Below are 9,630 nucleotides of genomic sequence, written 5' to 3'. Positions count from 1 at the left end.
TCTGAAGCTTTCTGAAGAGCCACCAGGGGCTTTTACTGCTTAGCAACTACTTTCCTGGCAGGTCTTAATCATTATAATCTCAGAAACTTGTTGATAATGATGACATAGAATATACAAACCCTTCCTTTTCTGATATGACCTTGTGATGTTGCTCAGCTATTATTGAAAATGTGATCTCATCAACCCATACTATTCAAATAAATAATTTGCTTCAAAGTGACAAGGAAGGAAAGTGGGGAGAAATGATACTGATACAGAAGTGCCTTTTAAAGGTCACTTAAGCTCATGCTCTTTGGCTTGATAGAGCTCCTTTCTCTTCTCTTCTTTTTTCTTTTCTTTTCTTCTCTTCTCTTCTTAAAGAAAAAAACAATTGGTTAAAACTACACTGAAGGGGATTACAATGCCATGTTAATAGAAATAATTGATCTCTTAAAACAATTCAGCAATACTTCAGTTTCCATAGAAATTATTGTCTTCCTGCCTTTTAAAAACAAACAAACCTAAGCAGAAATATTGTGGTTATAGTTTAGATATAACATGATCTTTGTTTCCCAATAGACAGGAGTATTAAATACTCTTTTGCATAACTGGTACTAAAAGGAGACTAGGAATCAGCTATCAATAGACAGATAGTGTCCCCAGATTGTCCACCAAAAGTAGCCATGCAAAAACTGAAGCACACGATAAGCCCACAAGTGCTGTGATCATATACTGAATGTGTCAGGTTCTTTCATTTATTTTTTCAGTTGAGGAATTTTCTTTTGTTTCAGATTATCAGAGGGAGAGCTGAGTTAAGAAATTCTGCAATTATATAAAATTAATTGTTGAGCTGTAGCCAAAAGAGATGGGGAAATGCAGAAAGTAAAGAAATAGGGAAATTGGAGAAGGAAACTGATGGAAAATGTTATGTTATATTCATTTGACCCTCCTTATTGGTATGACACTTTTAAAATTATGAACTGGGTGTTAAAGGACAGGAGAGTGAACAAAATCTACACTGGGCAAATGGCACCTAACAAAATTATTCTACAAAATTTTAATAACATGTCCTGGATGATTATGGAGATGAAAAGAGAATATGAGCATATAAAATTTTACAAAATATACACAACATCAAACCTTTACCAAATAGTATCTTGACTATACAGTTAGACTTATATTTCCACTTTCAATGATACAAAGTTTCAATATACATTCCTAATTTGGTAAACTCACCTTTCACTACAAACATGTACCAAGAAACATCTCAACAATTCAGAATATGTTAAATAAACATGAAGAATCTCTTCTGCTTGAAGAATAGTTTTGGCTTATGTTATTAATAGAAATCGTATTAGTAAATACTCTGTAAATAAAATTTAAAGATATACCTTCGAGTATCTCAGATAGTTCTATATCAGTTCAATTAAGTCTGATAAGCATGAAACATCACAGCCATGAGTAGCCTTAGTTCATTTTCATGGTGAAGTAAGGAGATGATAGGTTTAATGATGTTTGATCCTTCATCAGGAAGAAATATAAGGATATGCATGCTAAGAAATGATAAAAAAAGAAATGATGTAAAGATACAGCGGGAAATGATGTTGACAATAATTGTATTCTTTATGTGGTTGTTGGCTTCCTCTGTTATTTCTAAAGCTGCATGAAAGCTGTAACCCAACAAGCTTAGCCTAAGCACAAATATAAAATAAATAAATAAATATTTTCTATAAAGTATAAAACCTTTTTTCCCCTCTGGTCAAAAATAAGTAAAACATTTTATAAATGATCAAATGAAATAAGTTTAAACCTTGATTAAAACAACAGAATATAACACTTTGCTAATGAATCATTGAAGTGCTTTTCAGAAACAATGCAATTAACTTTTTCAGTGAATTAGATTTAATACTATAAAACACTAATTTTTATTTCCAGAGTCACTGAATTCAGTACAACCTCCATTTTAAATAAAGAAGTTAGTTCTACAATATTTGGCAGGGTATACTCATTGTCTTTCATAAGCTTTTGAATGCAAAACATTATTCATTGTTATTTTATCACAAAGATGCTCTTTGCCTTGTTCCAAATATTCATTTTCTGGCTGTATTTTATTCCTAGTTATTATAAAAACAAATAGCCTCCCTGTCTCAATGAGGAACAGATGTGAGACGAGATGCATCAAGCATGTTTTCTTCAGTTGCCCTGTTTCTTCTGATCAGAAGACTTTGGGGAGCTTATTGTGAACTACAGTATATAATTATCTCAAATCATGGCAATGTTCTTTCTTGCTTAAGTTTGCACAAATTTTCAGTGAACACTTTCACAGTCAGAAATAGAACAGATCTATACCTTTCAGAACCTGACCTGACAGATATTGGGAGAGGAAAGCTGCCAACATTTCTTTCTTTTCTTTTCTTTTTTTTAATTTGTTCCATGGGTAGTGGGTAGGAAAAGGAAGAGTTGTTGAAGATGGATTCGTCTGAGAAAGCTAACATAATGAATTAGACTGGGACAGTGAATTTTACTTTGGAGAAAAAAATCATTTTTATATTTGCCATGATCTTTTTGTTGCTATGTCTGCTGTTCTTATGGCTGGTGTTTCTGCCCCAAACTGAATGCAAGACACACCACATAGTTTGCAAGAGGATTGAGGCCCTCCAAATCCCACATGAATATTACCAGCCAGGTGACTTTGTCATCGGAGGAATCTCTTCTCAGTTCTTCTCCTTTTTCAAGGCTCTGTCTTTCCAGGAACACCCCAGGTCAATGTTTATTGAAGATCCTACATAAGGAATTTCTTACCTCAATGAGATATCCATGAGAACATTATTATAATTCCTAAGAATAGAAAGCAAATCTTCCTTTTTTACATATGAGTAAAATGATTTCAAAAACATTGTACTAAACATATGTTTACAGACTTTTCAGAACATCATTTTCTCATTTCTGCCTTTTGCCTTTCTTTTCCCTTTGTGAGAACCACACTGTCCATCACACCACATTTTTCAGTAGCTGTCAAGACACACAGCTTATTGAACCCCAGCAACTTTTCTTTATTATATTAGACACTTCTTTCATTTTTGCCTCTATGTTTGACTAGAAACTGGTTCTTACTTATTGCAGTTTCACCTTAATGACAATTGTGTCTCTTATAGTTTGTATTTCACAAAATAAATGATGACGTTGCATGTTCTCTCTTTCTTTCAGTCCTTCAGTTTCCATCCCTTTTTCTGTCATTTCTTGTTTCAAAGATAAATGGGACACTTCTCTTGATCAATAGCTGGTAAAAAGTAAGCATAAAGGATAAGACAAAGGGCAGGCTGCTCCGAGTGTCAGACATGGGCTGGGAAGAACCATATTCAAATTCTGAATTGACTCAGTGGATGCTTTCTGAACATAATCTTTGCCACAGGGTTCTTATAGGGCAAAAAGAATACAGAAAGAAGAAAAACACAAGAAATGCTTCTCGTAATTAAATCTTGGGTCACTTCTATATACCTACCTTTCTAGTTTTTCTCTTGTAAATATGGTCAGTTCGGTAATCTCCTGACCCAAATCATGCTACTGACAATGAACACATCATAATCATGAGCTAAATAAAAATTAAATGTATAAAAATAAATGAGGCATAAGGGATAATGACTGTAGGAATCACTCAACGAAATCTAAAAGGACAATTTTATAAAAGGTCACTATAAGGAAATGACACTATAGTTTGCCAAATCCTGAGTGCCATGCTGAGAAACAGATGTCTCTGTAAGAAATATGTGGTTTTGATTAAGAAGGTCTAGGATATTCACAGGTTATATTCATGCTTTCATTGCAGTGCAGTGATAAAGAACTATCAGCAAGTCTTGGCCTTCTGGTTTGCTGTGAACGAGGTCAGTGAGAATCCAAGGCTCTTGGCTCGTAACAGTGGGATTCCACATCTATGACAGCTACTTCAATGACAAGTTAACCTTTCAGACAACCCTGAATCTCCTCTATAGCCTGAAAACAAATCTTCCAAATTGCAAATGTGATTCAGAGAAGAATCTGGTAGCCATCATTGGGGCACTTCACTCAGAAACTTCCCTTCATATGGCCACTATGTCAAAGATCTATAAGATTCGACAGGTAGGAAACTGTATATCTGTACAGTGACTTTCATAACTCTTGTATCTTTCCCTTTGCCCTGTTCACGGGATAATACGAACATCAGTGAGAATTGTATGTGAAGGACAGAGAGAGAAAATAAGAGTTGATACTACAGAGGCTTCATCCAGTGATGCAGCCGAGTAATTTTAATGTCTTACATCCCCCTCATTTAGACACCTTTGTTTCTTATTTAGAAATCAGCATCATTTTCCTGTAGAAATGTCTTATATATAAAGTACTATATATTTGTCTTTTTTTTTTAAGAAAAGAAAAATATTGTATTGAATAGAATTATTCTTAGGCTCCAATGTGTTTTATCAGTCCAAGTAATAATGTCCTTATCACATACTGGAGTTATATAGGGACCCCTTGCTTCAGAACCTTAGATTTCAGCTCTAAAATTCAATCTAAACCATACCACATATATGACATTTCTGAAGTTACCAGAAGCCATTATAGCTGTGTACAAAAATGACGTGTATTTTTATTATATTACATGGAGAAAAACCGTGGATTTATGGATAGAATGGTAAAATGAAGTTGAAACTGATAATACCTCCATTCCATATTGTGGTCGTCTGCCAATTTATAGCATTGATGAACAGCACCTTATCTCATTTGTCCCTTTCTTCTCCTAGTTTCAGAAATTCCTTTCTCCTTCAGGTTGCCCAAAATTACATATCTAAAGTAAACTACCTTTTCCAGCAGTCAAAGGCAACCTATTCAATGGGAAAGGATGATGGGAGTTGTAGTAAAGTAAGAGCCCATAATTAGAGCTTGGGCTATATTCACCATTTTTACTATAGCCAAAACCAATCAAATCTCCTATGGCTTAGGGTAGTGAATACGCCTCACCATAGATGTGATTTATTGGCTACCTTTTGCCAAATAACATGCATACAGTGTTTGTATGACTCTGTGTGTTATGAAATACGTCCACAACTTGATGTTACTAATACTTTAAGATGGTCTATTCCTAAGACCTGAGATAGATTGGAAGTTATCTATTTTTCATATCTTTTTTCTTTTCCTTTTCCTTTTCTTTATAAGTTGTATTTTCAATTTTCTTTTTCATTTCTAACTTTTAACTTTGTAACTTTAAAATGTCAATAAAATATTATTAAAAAAAAAAGAAAAGGTGATCTAAAATTCATCAGTATTTGTTTTTAAGAAATAAATTAAATGCTACATTTATTTGATTGATTGTTAGATTGTTTGACTGATGATAGATAGATAGATAGATAGATAGATAGATAGATAGATAGATAGATAGATAGATAGATAGATAGATAGATAGATAGATAGATAGATAGATATAGACACCAAACTTATACCATAAACCTAGGTGTCTTACACACATAAAATGACTTTAAAATCAAACATGTGTATTATTAAGTATCCACAGTTACAATAGCTTTTCTGCATATAGAGATTTTCAGAAGGATTTTTATTCTAAATCCATCCATCCATCAATCATATTGTAGGATAGGCTAAATATTCAAGTTTTATTAATCTATTTCATTCCGGTTTCACATTATATTTTTGTAGATCTTGACTTTTTTTTCACCTTATTTTTGGAACTTCAAATATTTTGTTCAATCATTCCCAATAGAAAGTTTTAACTCCATATGGGGCTAATTAATAGATCCCAACTTCATTACTATTTTAGTGGAAAACTTTGTTCATTAAAATGTATTGATTTATAGACGGTTTACCGCCCCCCCCCCCCCTTTCCAGCAATCCTCTGATTTGAAAATACTTCTTTGGGGACTACAGAGAAAGAGAGTACATTGTTCAGTCAAGAAGTAATTGTCAGAAAATACATATTTCTCATTCAAATACACACACACACACACACACACACACATGTACAGTATGTATGTATGTATAAACTTTTAAAAAGAAAGATAAAAACTAACACAAGCTAATGTAAAGTAATGTAAAGTAAGGAAGAAAAAGGAAGAAATCAAAGAGGAAGACAAAACTGCAAGAAAAAAGTAAAAGAAAAATAGAAAAGAAGGGAAAAAAGGTGCAAGGCAGTGGTTTCCGATATTTTACAATCATGTTTTAACCTCTCTCTCTAAAATTCCTACATCAGTTGTCAAAAGAGGTATTGTCTGAAATAAAAACATCAATTCTTGGCAAAACATTCATTTTTATCAGAGAGATTCTCCTCCACAGGGATAATTTTAATTCTCCCATCTTAATATGTCCTTCTTAATTTCATTCCATGCCTTTGAATAATTATTTTGAAATAAGATACATTTCATATTTGTTATAGTAATAACCAAGTATTTTACTTTTTCCTCAATCTTAATCAGTTTTCTCCATCAGTCCATTTTGATATTCTAATTTCAAGTTTTTTGATAAGATCTTTGTCTTCTGGTTATTAACCTTAAAGCCTGCTAAGAGACCAAATCCTTTAATTTCCCATTAATGTTTCTACTCCCTCTAGTGGATCTTTCAAAATTAACACCAAATCATCCAGATGTGCCTTTAACTGATAAGTTTCTTTTTTAATGTTAACTCCCATAAATTTATGATATTGTCTTATGTCTCTTTCAGTATTTCAAGAACTAAAATCAACAAAAGTGGAGGCAGTACACATCCTTGTCTTGTCCCTTTTTGAATCTCGCAAGGTTTTGTTAGTTCTCCATTAAGAATTATATGTGCTCTCTGAGAAGTATAAATCAATCTCACCCATTTAGTAAAATTATCTCCAAGGTTCATATGTTCCAGAACTCTAAACAAGAACATCCAAATCAAATTATCAAAGGCCTTCTCTGCATCTGAGCATATCAATGCAGCTCTATTTTACATTATGTTGATCCAAGTGCTCCAGAATATCCAAAACATTTCTAATATTATCTCATAACTGTCTTTTAGGCAAAAAGCTACATTAATCTTCATGAATAAAGTCCGGTAAAATTAACTTCAAACTTTCAGCCAAAAGCATGGTAATTCTTCCTTTTCCAAAGAAACTTCTTGACTTTTGTATAAAGTAGTATAGTACTGTTTAAACAGTTTTTGCATATTTGCAGTATCTGTCACTAAAGTATTTCCTTCTTTTAGCTTTAATTTCACTTTCTTTTCTTTTTCTTTTCACAACCTCTATGCCAACCATTTCCCTGATTTCTTTGCAAATTCAAAATATCTTGGTTTTGCATAAATCATCTTTATTCCCATCTCTCTCACTTTTAACATGGATAATGCCATCTCTAAAAGCATAATTTAGTGAGTAATAGTTGCCCTCCCTGGGGATTTTTAAACTTTTCTTCCCTCTTTTTTTTTTCTATCCCATCCAAAATCCTTTGTATTTTCTCTTGCCTTTTTTAAAGATCACTATTACGCTGTATAAAATATCCTCTTACAAAAGCTTTACTTGCATCCCAAACCAACCTTACTTCTGTGCCTTGGTTTAGATGATTCTCAAAATATTCCTGTAACTTCTTTTTAGAAGCCTCCAGTATGATTTATAATCCTCCACTACCAAGATATATGTATACTGAATTCCATTATGACCATGAGGCAGGATATAATATAAAGGAAACATTTATAAAAATTTAGTAGAGAAGTGGCATTCACATCCTCCTTCCTCCTACACATGGTCATTACAACTGCATTATGGAATTCAAGATGAAATTCAGCCAATAATCTGGTGTTTGGCCTTAAGGTTTGCCATTAAATATCAACCAAGACAGGAAATGCAGCCTTCCTTGGGCGGATGAAGGAATAGGTCACAGCTTTGGGAAAAGTGATAGAGTTTAGCTCAAGAGTGGCTAAATTCAATGAGGAAAAGTTGCTCGCCAATATGCAGGTTAGGCATGTTATGACGGAGCATCTCCAGAGTAATAAACAGCTTTCCAAACTACAACTACCAGATATATAATAGCAAATATAACAGTCATTCCCATTTCTCAGAAAATAAGTGAAGTTGGAATTAAATAACTTTGCTTTGCTTATGCGTTCCTTGAACATTCCCTGTGAAAGGGGGGAGGGACCCACTTAAAAAGTACAGGGAAAAAAGGCCTCCTTTGTGCCATATAATTTCAACAAGGCAATTATTTGCATATGCCTCAAAAACTATTTTTACAATTTCTAGGAATGATCAGTATTACTGTTCAGCACACGTGGCAGTTCCTTTTGTTGTATCTTCAAAACAGCAAATTTTTGTGGTAGATTGTCCTAAATGACAGTGATCGCTGAAGTCAGCCAGGGACCTCCTACTGAGGTGGAAACTGAACCTCTGTCTTATTAATCCTATCATTTCAGATGTAATCAAGATAATATATACAGATAAATGGTTAGTTAGGTCAAAATCCACAGGCACAAAATTCTATGTAACTACAGTTCATCCCTCCAAAGCTGAACTTTTTCTTGAACCCTAACAACTTGACTGAAATAATTTGGAGTTGGGGGACATGCCCCTTATCCTAACCCCTTCAACTGGAAGCAATTGGAAGCAAGCCAGAGCCAAGGTAATTACTTTTTAACTAAAGAGCTCATTCTTCTATCTCATAAAAAAGATATAACCTATGAGCCTCAATTATCTCTGAAAGTTCTCACTCAAAATTAAATTTCAATTTTTCTTCCTCAGCCCCATGTATCAATAGCAATTAATTATCTCTCAGATTTTACGGAGGTCTTGATGTTAGTCAAATGACAGCGCCTCCGTGCTGTGGGAAGCCAATGTTTATTTAGTTTTGAGACAACAGATTTCCCAGCACACATGCCTGGATCTCCAAAATCCCTACTTAAATCCCCAAGTGATTACTTTAGCTTAAATGAAATAAAACTGAGAATTATTAAAAGCTGGCAGTGGTGATCTTCTGCCAATCTTTTATAATAGTTAACAATTTCAGGCCAAGCAGATAGCATTTCCTTTTTTTTTCCTCTATCTTTTATTCATATTCTTATATCTTGAGGAAATATACTTTTATCAAGAGTTCAGAGTATGTTTTCTTAGAGAAATAGTCATTCCTTAATGAAGTGCACTGCATAGCAGCTTTTTCTTTATCGTATTTAATTATTTTAATACTTTCATTAAGCTTGATCTTTACAGAAAGAGATATGGACAGAGTTGCTAAAATTGCTACTAAGTAATATGCAAGAACCACTTCCCTTCATTTATCATTTAATCCTTTTGTCTAATTTTATATTGCATCTCTCCCACCCTCAACTACATATAAAGAATTTGGCACATGTTGAACGAAGAATTCAAAACTGCAAGGAAATTCCTTACCCTGAAGGTAAGTTGTGATATTAATGATTAACAGTTAGATTATTCCTTTGAAAGAAAATTGTGTGAAATGTATTTCATCCATACATTCAATCATTGCTTGGCTTCTGGTCACCATCTTTCCATTTTTCCTTAGCCAGATACTGTAAATGAAGTGAGATTAATTTCAAATTTGTTGTGTTTTATCTTTCACATCACCAGAAAACAATCCTAACCATTTTTTGGAAGAAAAGCAATGAAAAAAAGCCAGACTCTGGATGAATGTGTCTGTAAGT

This window comes from Python bivittatus, unplaced genomic scaffold (assembly GCF_059951505.1).
Source record: "Python bivittatus isolate LINGU-HERP-01145 unplaced genomic scaffold, Pbiv_v1 ctg000470_np1212, whole genome shotgun sequence".
Lineage (NCBI taxonomy): Eukaryota > Metazoa > Chordata > Lepidosauria > Squamata > Pythonidae > Python > Python bivittatus.
Note: the sequence above shows the minus strand (reverse complement) of the source record.